The following is an 11,844-nucleotide window of genomic DNA, read 5'->3' on the forward strand; positions in this document are numbered from 1 at the left end:
AAGTGTGGAGAGTGGAGGTAGAAAAAAACAGCTTGAGACCATGTGCCAATCCCTTACAACTGAACTCCAATCCAACCAGAGTAAATAGCTTCAATTTATTATTATTATTATTATTATTATTATTATTATTATTATTATTATTATTATTATTATTATTACTTTACTTTAAACTCTTTTATGATGTTTGTAAATATTGGCTCCTACTATGTTTACTAAACCCTTTTTTTTAATATAAATCTGTGTTTGTTAAGGTGCTTTCAGGAGCTGATCTTCACTAGTTGCCTGACATACAGTAAATACATGTAACATAGGATAGATCATCCAAGCAATCTTTAGAGAAGTAACAGCCATACCATCTAGTGATTTGCCACTTTTGGCAATGTTTATTTTTGTTTTGCTGGCAATACACTGTAGTATACATAGGAAAAAAAAGTGTTATGTTTAGATCCTGAGATCATTTATCTTGTGATCTCGAGATAACACATTTCTATTGAATGTCTTCCCACTGTCCTTAATGAGACACATTAGTAGTACACAAAGCATAGAACGGCTACTAATTTGATGAATAGTTGAGGTAAAAATAATAAAATAAGTAAAAATCGGTTGACTATTCACCACTTAAAAAAATATATTAATAGATCATGTATTTGATAATATCTGGTGCTCTATATGTGAATGTACTGTTTGGTAATATTTTAAAACTTAATTAATGTTCTAAAATGTCATTTATGTTAACAGATTGCAACCACAAATACACTTCCGTCCATCTGAAACCTCACGCTTCACAATTACTTCAGAATCACGTGATATGGGATTGATCGACCACCAGTTTCTAAGGTACTACCCCTATAGCACACTACTGTATATGGTGCTGGAGTTGGCAGATCTAAGGGGTTTAAGCTTAGTCTATCTCCTGCGTTCAGTCGTTTAGACAGGCCTCTAGTGTAAAAGCAGTTTTCCAAAGCATCATATAGTTTCCCCTTAAGCACTTAGGTGTTTTAATGAGTGGATTTTAATGAGCACGAGACACCATAACCAAGTGTGACTATTATTGCATTTATATGTCACAAATAGTTTAGACTTCACCCATACTTTCAATCTTTAAAATGCAAACAGTTGCCTAACAGTTAGAAGAATAATGGCAGTTTACATTAGAGACACACAAAATTACCTAATTAATATTAAGGACAACATTCTGTGTGGCCTTTGGAGGTTGTCGAAGCTCAACAGGATAGCAGGTAGAATGGAAACTCTTTGAGGGCAATTTATTTGAGCCACCTTTCTCTAGCATAAAGGCCTAGTCACATGGGCAACTTTTGTTGACGGCAACGCATTTTGCAGTGGTCACACGAGAGACAAGCATGTGGTCGATAAGCTGGCAACACACAGACAACAACGTAATGCAAACCAATCTTAATGCATGTTTTTGTCATGAGACGCTGCGAAGGAAGGCTGCTGCCTCTGCAATGTTAGATGAGGAAAAGGAGGAGAGTAGAAATAAAAAAGAACGTTTTGGGTTCGGCCTGGGTTATAAGACGTGAAAAAATATTACATCACTTGTTTTTAAACTTGCACAAAAAACAAACCTTATGACATACAATTACCAACTAAGGTGCAATGAATGTAGCTGCTTTAATGGCAATTAGAATTTTAAAGCCTGGATGGTTTAACTGTTAAACCTGTACTTACAGGTAGGCAGATGCTGGCTGAGGTGTAAAGAATGGAGCTGCAAGGAATGATCTCTTGTTGTTTGTTGGAGGTGAGCAGCACATTATGTCTCGTGTGGGAAAGTTGGAGAGGTTTAATATGCATCTAGTAATGGGGGAATATCTCCACCCCCAAGAGAAAAATACATGACAAAACCTGAATAAACCAGGTAGATTATTATTATTTGTTTATTTAGCAGACGCCTTTATCCAAGGCGACTTACAGAGACTAGTGTGTGTGAACTATGCATCAGTTGCAGAGTCACTTACAATTACATCTCACCCAAAAGACGGAGCACAAGGAGGTTAAGTGACACAATGAGTCAGTGGCTGAGGTGGGATTCGAACCAGGGACCTCTGGGTTACAAGCCCTTTTCATTAACCACTGGACCACACAGCCTCCTACCAGATTGTGTGCACTGCCAGTTTCTCCTCGATAGCATGCAGTGCAGATACACCTTAGACAGCTACACAATTCTCAATTGACTGATGAGATGCCACAAACTGGTGAGCAGGGTTTTATAACACAAATTTACTGTGTTCTTTCTCGATGCTCAACTAAAGCCCCAGCACAGGTTTACAGCAAGGCAAATTCCGTGATAGGAGCATATACATATAATTTTTGCTGCGTTTTAAAAGGACAAACCTTATGACATTTTTTTTTTCTAAAATGTGGTGAACAAATGTCATTTTTTTGTAAACTGTTACAAAAACTCAACCATTAATACCTTTAAATTTTTTTATCTCATGAGCAAAAAATACAATTTTTTATTGTTTTTGGTTTTCATTTATTGTAAAAAAAAAAAAAAAAAGAAAAAAGACTGGAAATAAAGGAAACACAAAGTAACAGATGGCCTCCACGGGAACCTTTTATTTTCTTATATGTAATTATTTCTCAAATCATGCGTCCACATGCCATTTTATTATCATGTAACACTACTATCAAATAGGATTGGCTGATACTGAAAATGTTGCCCTTATGTCGTCTGAAAAATAGAACAAAATAGAGCATCATCCTAAGATGGGAGACACAAAGGGGTCCCTGAATGGCTCACTTGATAAAAGCATTATCGCGTGGCATGCAGGGTGAGTCACACAACCAGAGATCGCAAGTTCAAATCAATAAACTGAATTGTTATAATAGGCTACTGTGTTCGGTTTTTTTTTTAAGAGACTGTGCTGTGCTGCTTTGCTTTGCTATGGTTAAACGTGTATTTTACTATATCATATGTCCCAAATGTAACTTCCTAACCTTCCTGTGTTTGAAGCAGAGCAGCTGTATGAATAGCAAAGACCAGATTGGAGTTATAGCAAGTGACTAGAAAATAGAACATATTTCAAGTGAAAGATTGTGGTTAGAAAAAGTCTAGAGTGCATCGACAAAAGCCCATATTAAGCAGAATCAATCAAAAACTGGTTCAACTTCAAGTTGAGAATTTGAGTCAGCATTTAGATATAAGCAGTGATTGTTAATAGCTAGAGAGGTGATCCACGAAGCTTGCTGACAGCATTGGCTAGACTGTAAGAGCTTCACGCTTAGGACAGGGTATAGATTTGAACCTGCAAGAGGTATGCTTACTTCTTGACATCTGTAAGCGTTGAACTCTTGAGGAACTCTTAATTGTTTAATTTTTAATTCAGTCTTTTGTTGGTGATTGTTATATTTTGCTTAATGAGTAATGCTGTTTGCTACAATTGCTTTTAAAACATCTCTATGGGAGAATTATAATAAAGCATATTTACTTGATTCAAAGACTTGACTGATTTTGCCATCTGTGCCATCTGAGTGTCTTCTTGTAAATATCTTGCAGCCCTAGAATCCACTTTAAGCCCAAGAACTTTTAGGGTCCAAGAATGTTTTCCTCAAGGGGGGGTCAACAAAGGTCTGAGCTGGTCATCACCTGCTTTTTGACAGTGGTGGCTATTTAAGTAGCCATCTCTTTAGCCATTCTCCTAATGTATTTTTAACGCTTTAAAAAAAAAAATCAGACTATGCTTTTTGGGCTATGTAAAAGGGACATGACAAGGAAGAGTAGTAAGTTAAAAACTGCTTTCCTATTGTTTTCAATAGAGGTCATAATGGAACTCCCTTGTTCAAGTTATCTCGTTGACCTCCAGCCTTCCGAAGTTCCATTATTAGATTGTAACATGCCACAGCAATGCCCTTATATAAAGTAGGGTTAATTCACACAACTTTAATTTACTTTACAAGACTAGTAATAGTTTTTGCATGTCATTTTCACTGATGAGTGGCACTAGGTTCCACAACACAGTTGGTCATGGACTCAATGGGTGTCTATAGCCCACATTGGTTTGTGTTTTGCCACATATCCAGGAGAACTTCCTTCAATTCCTTTAACGTCTCAGGGCCTAGTCCTGGTCCTGGATTTGAGGAGGGCCAGAGCAGCTGTGCCCTCAGTGCTGGGTGTAGTCCTGCACTGCCTGGAGCAGACACAGGATTTATTCAGGGGTGTCCTAACGATTTTGGCAGAGGTATTCTGAAAACAGTGTCACAAAATAAATCAAACTATTAAAAAAACAAAACAGTGTAGCTTTGATTATACACAAAAGCCTTGTGTAATTAAGAACATAAGAACATAAGAAAGTTTACAAACGAGAAGAGGCCATTCGGCCCATCTTGCTCGTTTGGTTGTTAGTAGCTTATTGATCCCAGAATCTCATCAAGCAGCTTCTTGAAGGATCCCAGGGTGTCGGCTTCAACAACATAACTGGGGAATTGGTTCTAGACCCTCACAATTCTCTGTGTAAAAAAGTGCCTCCTATTTTCTGTTCTGAATGCCCCTTTATCTAATCTCCATTTGTGACCCCTGGTCCTTGTTTCTTTTTTCAGGTCGAAATAGTCCCCTGGGTCGACATTGTCAATACCTTTTAGAATTTTGAATGCTTGAATCAGATAACCGCGTAGTCTTCTTTGTTCAAGACTGAACATATTTAATTCTTTGAGCCTGTCTGCATACAACATGCCAGGATAACTCTGGTCGCTCTTCTTTTCACTCTTTCTACAGCAGCAATATCCTTTTTGTAACGAGGTGACCAGAACTGAACACAATATTCTAGATGAGGTCTTACTAAAGCATTGTAAAGTTTTAACATTACTTCCCTTGATTTAAATTCAACACTTTTCACAGTATATCCGAGCATCTTGTTGGCCTTTTTTATAGCTTCCCCACACTGTCTAGATGAAGATATTTCTGAGTCAACATGAACTCCAAGGTCTTTCATAGATTCCTTCTTCAATTTCAGTATCTCCCATATGATATTTATAATGCACATTTTTATTGCCTGCGTGCAGTACCTTACACTTTTCTCTATTTAATGTCATTTGCCATGTGTCTGCCCAGTTCAGAATGCTGTCTAGATCATTTTGAATGACCTTTGCTACTGCAACAGTGTTTGCCACTCCTCCTATTTTTGTGTCATCTGCAAATTTAACAAGTTTGCTTACTATACCAGAATCTAAATCATTAGTGTAGATTAGGAATAGCAGAGGACCTAATACTGATCCCTGTGGTACACCACTGGTTACCTCGCTCCATTTTGAGGTTTCTTCTCTAATCAGTACTTTCTGTTTTCTACATGTTAACCACTCCCTAATCCATGTGGATGCATTTCCTTGAATCCCTACTGCGTTCAGTTTGAGAATTAATCTTTTATGCTGGACTTTGTCAAAAGCTTTCTGGAAATCTAAATAAACCATGTCATATGCTTTGCAATTATCCATTGTCGATGTTGCATCCTCAAAAAAATCAAGCAGGTTAGTTAGACACGATCTCCCTTTCCTAAAACCATGCTGACTGTCTCCCAGGATACTGTTACCATATAGGTAATTTTCTGTTTTGGATCTTATGATAGTTTCCATAAGTTTACATATAATAGAAGTCAGGCTTATTGGTCTGTAGTTACCTGGCTCTGTTTTGTCTCCCTTTTTGTGGATCGGTATTACGTTTGCAATTCTCCAGTCTGTCGGTACAATCCCTGTGTCAAGAGACTGTTGCATGATCAATAAGTAGTCCAAAAGATAAAAGTCATGTGCCAATTGTCTTTCTGCATGGGACAGTTGTAGCATGTAGTAGTTAACTACTGAAGATATAGTCCTTTCATAAGTTGAATGTCTGTCTTTAAAAGCGGGAAACTTTAGACCTCCCGGTCCCCCTATTAAGCTTAAGAAGTAGTTGACATCTTCTTTAGGTTCTTAGATTTCACAATAAAATCATAATTTCTTATGCAGGCAAAACAGAGCTTGTTGACAGTCTCCCAGTGAATGTCCATACCCACTGGACACTTAGAGTCCAACAGATACTGCACAAATTCTTTAAATGTAACCCCTGACCCAGTGGTCAAAGTCTCTTGGGTGACATTCTTTCTGTATGTCTTAATAGTAGCTTTTCCTAGAACAGCGAGGTAGTAATTATTTGTCCCCGAAAGGCAGACACCAGTCCTTCCATTGGGTTCCTGACTACAATGACTTTGGGGAAAGAGTCAAGGCACTCATAGATACTTTTAACATCAAAGTTGTCTAGTTTATGGAGGTAATTCCCACAATGCACTGCATCATGTGAGATATTATCTATTGAAGGAGCATGACCATTCAGAACCATCAGTGTTCTCTTCCAATTAGAGCAGCCTGCTTTAGGAACCTCATAGTAGAGGATTCTGTGTCTCTCCCCCACGTATATTCGGGATACCATCCAGCTGAGATTAGTCCTGGCTCGTGGGTTGCTGTTGTATTTTTTGCAGAAGCTTTGAAGAAAAGATATTCTCTTTGCTTGGACTTTGTGCGTCCACTTTGAATCTTCAAACAGACTGCTGTTGAATGAGTTTGGTGATTTGGAGGGATTTAGTCCACAATTTGTTTTAGGAGCAAGCTCTGCCTTTGCTGCTGTTCCACCTATCTTCTCTGAACATGACCGGTCTCCTTGTTAAAGTATGTAGATTTTTTGCTCAGCATCTGGGCTATAAGTAATGTCTCCTTGTGGCTGACTGATGTTTCTGTGTATCAATCCAGAGGGCTTGTTTTCATCAATCTGCGAAACAATGCCCTGTTACAAATAGACATAAGAATTAGGTATTGGAGAATTAGGTATTGGAGTAAGTAGAATTTAAGGAACAGCCAATAAAAAGGCATGTTTATAAAATGCATTAAGGAAACCATTAAATAAGCGAATTGCACACAGAAGGTTTTGGTACAACAAATGTAGGCAGCCAGGGCATTTTGCTAGCATGTGACACCACTTTATTAAGAAACTGTTTGCATATTGGTTTTACAGTATCTCATTATTAATGGAGAAATGGGTTGTTTTTAAATTGTAGCTTTTCCATTAGAGTGTTATCAGCAGTAAAGTCAATGACAAGGAACATGACGTTTGTATAAATCATTAACTGGCTTTCTTCTTCCGAAAGTAAACTACACTGATCACCATCACACATTTAATAATCCTGAGATTATTGATTTTACAGTAACAGGGCATAACTTTAAATAATATGATAATGTAGTGTGCAAGGTATATATATATATATATATATATATATATATATATATATATATATATATATATATATATATATATATATATATATATATATATATATGCATATATATATTGGACTAGTTTAAGTTGTAATCATATAATACCTTATTTGAATTCAAAATCATGTAGGACCAACCGTTATTGAAATAATCAAACTGGACAACACTTCTAGTGAATATAAAGGACCAGTTTTAAATAAAATAAAGGTGCAACAACTAAACTAAAGTACTACAGAAAGGAAAAAAATAACTAAACTAAGCAGTACAGAAAGGAACATTTAAACAACACCACCCCACTCCTGATAGCAGAAAGACAATGATTCTCAATGACAAGGAACATGACGTTTGTATAAATCATTAACTGGCTTTCTTCTTCCGAAAGTAAACTACACTGATCACCATCACGCATTTAATAAATCTCCCTCCCGACCTGTGAGGGCGCTAAGTAACGGGAACAGAGTACTCTGGACTGCTTAGCCTGACACTTCGTTCCGAGGCTTAAAAGGAAGTCGGTCATGTAGAAAAGAGACAGAGCTTCGGTACACTAACTCATTGACCCGGAAGGGAAATGATGTGGCAGACATGGATTGGAGGAGCGGCTGCAATCGTTTATCAAGGGTCATGAGTGATGGTATAAATAGAGGCCGAAGCTATGTTATCTGTTCCTTCGTTTTGGTTATTATAAAGTGACCCAGAAGGACCTGTGTTTGTTGTGGAGAAAATTGTGAGTCTTTTGTTTTGTACTGTCTATTTGTTACTTGTATCACTAGACAGCTACCATGTTCCGTAGCTGTCGCCAGAGGCCAGCACAAACCCGGAACAGCACTTCACTTGTCTCACAGTAACTTGTACTATTATTTCGAGACCAGATTATAAACGTAAGTAATACACACCACTGTATTACTTACCAGCATTATTATTTACTGTTTGATTCGCCGTTAGGCACTTGAAAAAACAAACCTTTGCACCAGAATTACAATTGTCTGTCTTTTCTTTAATCACCTGCACACTAGGGGCTCCCGAGTGGCGCATCCAGTAAAGGCACTCCGCGCGGAGTGCAGGATGTGCCCTATAGCCTGGAGACTGCAGGTTCGAATCCAGGCTATGTTACAGCTGACCGTGACAGGGAGTTCCTAGGGGGCGGCGCACAATTGGCTGAGCGCTGCTTGGGTAGGGAGGGCTTAGGTCGGCAGGGGAATCCACGGCTCACCGCGCATCAGCGACCTCTGTGGCCGATAGGGCGCCTGTGGCTCTGCAGCGGAGCCGCCAGATCTGTGTTGTCCTCCGGCACTATAGGTCTGGTGGCATTGCTGTGGATCTGCAGTGCGAAAAATGACGGCTTGGCAGGAGCACGTTTCGGAGGACGCGTATTCCAGCCTCCGTTTCCCGAGTCGGCGGGGGGGGTTGCGAGCGGTGAGCCGGGGATACAGATAATAATTGGGCATGCTAAATTGGGGTGAAAATTGGGTAAAATAATTGGCGACGACTAAATTAAAAAAAAAAAAAAAAAATCACCTGCACACTATTAACCACTTTGCCTCAGCGATCCAGAGCAATTTATGACAGATTCCTTTAACGATTACGATATTTGTGTTACTAACAGGGGTATCGTTAGTAACACAAATATTTACTTCCGTTAATATCTGATAATCAAAGCATCGTTAAATCAGTCTATTACAGATGTTTTGGTTCAGAAGGCAATTCTCACTCTTGCGAGATAAAGACGCTGTTCGCGTCCAGACAACCTTATGAGAATTATCTACTATCAAGACAGCTACTTTGGATTCTAGGATTCTAGCTTTAAATGCAGAATGATAATTGCCTTGTGAAACCCACATCAATTTGTATAAATCACATACAAAGAAACAGTTACTATAGTGTTCATTGACTCAAAGCATGAATTGAAAGCAATAATACTTTTCTTACATTCTACCTCAAACAAAACGTTAATTTTACTTTAAAGTCTGCTTATTCTCAAGTTCATAAGGGGATAAAAAGAAACTACGTGTTGAATACTTAACAGACTTTCGCTGCCTCTTCCAGCCGGTCCGTATTTCATCAAAACAGGCGCTCAAAGGCAAGGAAAGTTCAAATTCCGGGGCCTGTTTTCCTACGTTACGTCTCCACACCAGGGGATGAAAGAAATGTTTTTGCAAAAACAAGAGTTGTTTACTATTTAGATATTCCACTGAAACAGCAAATCCTCCATGCATCGTGCACTCTTCATCCAAGTACATCTGGGATATTCTAGCACAGACTCTGGCACTGCTAGCTTAATAACAGACTGAATATATTTCATCTGTCAACTTCAAATGATATGTCCAACTATCTTATCCGGTGATCAATCGGGGCTAAGTTAGAGATTTGATTCCAAGTACTTTTAGGATTTTAGACATCTTATGCGGTGGCCTCCCACAAACACTGGGGTCAATATCCCGTATCAGAGTTTCCAAAAACGGTATCTCTGTTCAAGCCGATCGCAGGCTGCAGGTCTTCAAATTGTCAAAGTTCAGAGCCTTGTTCTGCGTGTCAGGGAGCCCCGATTGAAAGTTGCGCTCGTCCTTTTCTAATCCTCTTTTCACCCCAGTGATTGGATAGATTGTTTATTTGGGGCTGTGCCCGAGTCCATGTGGGGTGTTTTCCGATTGGCTGTTCTCATTCTGAGACGGCCCAGTTGGTCCGCTGTTTTGCCCCTGTCGACTGGATTTATGAGGTGGACTGTTCTCTGGCCGTGGTGTCAAAGCATTCAAAACCATCTGTTCCCTTTTAATTCGAAGATGACCACTAACATGACTATGGGATATCCCTGCCCATTGAGTAGGTATTACTGAGCTCTTTATACCAGAGCTGCCGATAGGCCCCTTCCTGGGATGACGCACTCCCGTCCACTGAGGGATTAAAACCGTCATCCTGAGGAAGCCATTTCTCTTTTTCTTTCTGAAGACTGTACGGTAAGACCTCTGTCTAGCTGAATGTGTTGATAAAAAGAGCTTCTGAGTCACATCCCCGCTGTCGAGTGATTCCACCAGCCGCCGTCTGGCAGCTGAAGTGGACCTTGTTGTTTGGCTGCCGCTATGTGTCCCCCGTCTCTGTGTTAGACCACACGGCCCTGTTTCAAGGTCATGCTGTGGATTAGCTGCAGCGCGGTTGTTACTACAGCCATCTAGCTGTATATTCCTCCACCGGGCTCCGTTACTTCATCCTGCTGTAGAGTAGACCTCGCCGGCTGCGTAGGCCACCCACCTCGGTGAGTCGGGCCTTGTAAATAAACAACGGTGTGTTCTCCCCCACCTGTTTCTACCGTGTTTTTGTTGTCTGCCTTCAACTCGCCCGTCGCAGCTTCCGCCCTTGTGTCTCCCTGGCGTATGCCATGCGCTGACCAGGTGTGTGACCATGCGGTTAGGGTAGGCACCGTTGCATAGCTGCCCCTGCTGCTTCAGTACCTCGGTGCACGCATAGCCTTTGGTACTTTTGGTATCTTGGTGTACACTGTGCTCATTGAACATGGTGCCCAGCGCTACAGCGCCAATGCACTGACACGGTGCCGCACAGTGCTCGGACCCAACTGCTACAGCGATAGCACGGTGCTGCACGGTACACGGTGCACGTAGTGCTCACAGTACTTGGTGCGCACGGTACTCGGTACCCACGGTGCTTGGTGCCGACTGCTACAGTGCTAGTGCACGAACGCACGGTGCCACATGGTACACGGTGCACGTAGTGCTCACGGTACTCGGTGCGCACGGTGCTCGGTGCCATCCAGTACAGTGTTAGTGCATGAACGCACGGCGCTACACGATACAATCAGTGCTTGAGCGCACGTTGCAACCAATGCAAGCGGTGTTCAGTGCACGCTGCTCAGCCGATGCAGCATACTGAACTGATGTCGGTTAAGTTGGGGTTCCACCACTGTACGGCCTGCAAGGCTAAGATCCTGCATGAGGATAAGCATACCCTCTGTGCGTGGTGCTTGGGCGTCCAACATGCCACCTTGGCCCTCGAAAGACAGTTGGCCTGCAGTATCTGTGGGGAGAACAGGTTGGAGAGGGCCACGAGGGCGAGTTCTGCGTCCTCGGTGGCTGGACCGTTGGCAGCTCTTGGAGCCCCAGAGCCCCTCCTCCATGAACTGTCCCAGGACCCCGTGCCGGACATCCCCAATGCACAGGCCTGACCAGCTCTTTGTCTGTCACAGGACACAGACCCTAGGACAGCCCCTCTCAAAGCAGCATCTGTAGCATTGGATTGCAGACACAGTCTTGACTGCATGTGATGGTGCCGGCTTGCCCCCACCTGGGAGGGTAGCTGCACACTCCACTAGAGGGTTGGCTACATCTTGGGCCCTCTTCAGAGGGGCCTCGCTGTCCGATATTTGTGCTGCAGCTAGCTGGGCTACGCCACATACTTTCTCCAGGTTTTACCGACTTAATGTGGTAGACCCTGCCCTGCCTTCATTAGGCACGAGGGTCCTTGAGGGTGCAAGCTCACACCGCTAACCTCTGGGTTATGCTGTGCTGATGCGTCCCTCATATGCTGCCGTTCCTTCTCCCTCGCGATGGCTCTGGTATACTATCCCATAGTCATGTTGTTAGT

The 11,844-nt window shown here is 41.5% G+C and overlaps 1 pseudogene; it reads right to left on the reverse strand.

Moving 5' to 3' along the window:
* Nucleotides 1-4,069: 4,069 nt before the first annotated feature.
* Nucleotides 4,070-11,013, reverse strand: LOC117972262 (carbohydrate sulfotransferase 9-like; annotated as a pseudogene).
* Nucleotides 11,014-11,844: the final 831 nt, after the last annotated feature.

Source organism: Acipenser ruthenus, chromosome 4 (assembly GCF_902713425.1).
Source record: "Acipenser ruthenus chromosome 4, fAciRut3.2 maternal haplotype, whole genome shotgun sequence".
Classification (NCBI taxonomy): domain Eukaryota; kingdom Metazoa; phylum Chordata; class Actinopteri; order Acipenseriformes; family Acipenseridae; genus Acipenser; species Acipenser ruthenus.